This window comes from Benincasa hispida, chromosome 5 (genome assembly GCF_027475165.1).
Source record: "Benincasa hispida cultivar pf3 chromosome 5, pf3_genome.v1.1, whole genome shotgun sequence".
NCBI lineage: Eukaryota > Viridiplantae > Streptophyta > Magnoliopsida > Cucurbitales > Cucurbitaceae > Benincasa > Benincasa hispida.
In genome coordinates, this window is record NC_143482.1 from 60802604 (window position 1) to 60804582 (window position 1979).

Below are 1979 nucleotides of genomic sequence, written 5' to 3' on the forward strand. Positions count from 1 at the left end.
CGTTGTGCTTTTCAAATTCACAATAATATATACATTTTTTTCCTTAACACACACACACAACTGCAATTTTCTCTATACCCGTGTTCTGTTGTGCTTCTCAAATTCACAATAATATATAATTTTTTTAAAAAAATATTCGATCCCTAATGGAAAATAAAACTCAATAATTTAAAATATTCAATGTAAATTCACCTAAAATTTTGGGATGTTACACAATCACTTGCTTCCGCTACAAGATTCGATCCCTTTACATTATAGAGATTAATCTCTCAAACTTTTATGCTTTCTTTGTATTCTCGTGTTTAAAATGCATGTTTTAGAACTTTCAATCTAATTTGATCAATTAAATTGTGAAAAGTTCAAAATCTTGAAGTTAGAAATAAGTTCTCTTTTCTTATTGATCTTTGATCAATCTTTCAAACTAAATCTGTATAGCTTTCTTAGGATTGCTTATCAATTAGTTAACAAGGGTTAAGTTTATTACTATTGTCGGAGTTCACCTTGTTGAAGGGGGAGTTTTCAAACATGATTGAAGTAATCCTCTTTATCATTTGGTATCAAAGCATTAAATACATAAAACAGTCGTAAAATTGTTTTGGACATGGTTCTTACCCGATCGGAGCACAATTGAGCCCCATATAGAGATGTCCACGGGGTGGGGCGGGGATGGAGAAGCCCTCCCGTTCCCCGTCCCTGCCCCCTATTCCATTCCCCATCCTCGTGGGGAAAATTTTTCCGTCATAATTTTTTTAACAATTTTTTTCAATTAAATATATATTTTTAAAATACCTTAAACATATCCAATACAATTTTCATTTAAACAAAATATTATCAATTTTGGTAATAAAAACAATAATACACATTCAATTTAAAAACATATTATTAAAATGCTAAATTCTCATAATTTTTATAAATTAAAATTCAACGAATAGAACATTCTATCTTAAATATTACAACACCTAAAGAATTAAAGTAATAAAGTCTTAAACTTAAATAATTAAAACCTTCATAATTATCCTAACAAAGTCTACAATATTAATATCGATATATACATATTATAAATTTATAATTTATATAAAAAGGTCGGGGCGGAGCGAAGACACAGGGCGAGGTCGGGGTCAGGGAATATATTCCCTGTCCCCAGCGAATGGGAAAAAAATCCCCACTCCCTCCCTCATTCCACGTGTATTTGGGGATTCCTCACCCTGTTCAGGGCAGGTCCCCGTGGGTCCCGACCCCATGGGTTTTTTTGACATCTCTAGCCCCATATACCTCCTCCGATACCAGACCACTCTAATTTCTTTGGTCTTGATTCTTACCCAATCAGGGCAGGACCAGGTCCCATACCACCCCTAGTACCAGGTAGGCAAGACACCTAACTAAGCCTCCTATACCTCCCCCAACACTAGGTCCAAGTTTCTTTCACCTGTTCTACACTCGGCCAGGCCAACACCAGGTCCCCTTTAGCTCCTTCCGTCCAGCTCAACACTAACTCATCGACCAATCCTAGCCATAGATCAACTTGACCCGATAGACCCCAGTAACTTCGAATGAAGCTCGACCAAGTATCTTCACGAAAAATGTAAATTTCTTTATTCTTTTATCTTTTTAAATATATTTTTAACATATTTTTTTGGCAATTAGTATACAAAGACATTCCTTTGGTAGGTATTTAATGATCAGTTGGATCAAATAATTACCAGAGTAGCTAGATATTAGAAAAAAGAAACAATAAACAAGCAAGAATGCGAAACAAAGACAAGCTAATCTAATATGAAAGAAATGGTGAAACTATTCAATATAAAATGAAATACATATCTTTTTACCTAGTGTATTGGTAAATCACAACTTCGTGGAGTTAAGAATAGAAACTATGGGGATGAGATAATTTGGTGAAGAAAACTTCTTGTGAATAACTTGTTGAGATATTTGGTGAAGAGAATTTCTTATTGATAATTTTTTTTTGGTGTGGATAATGG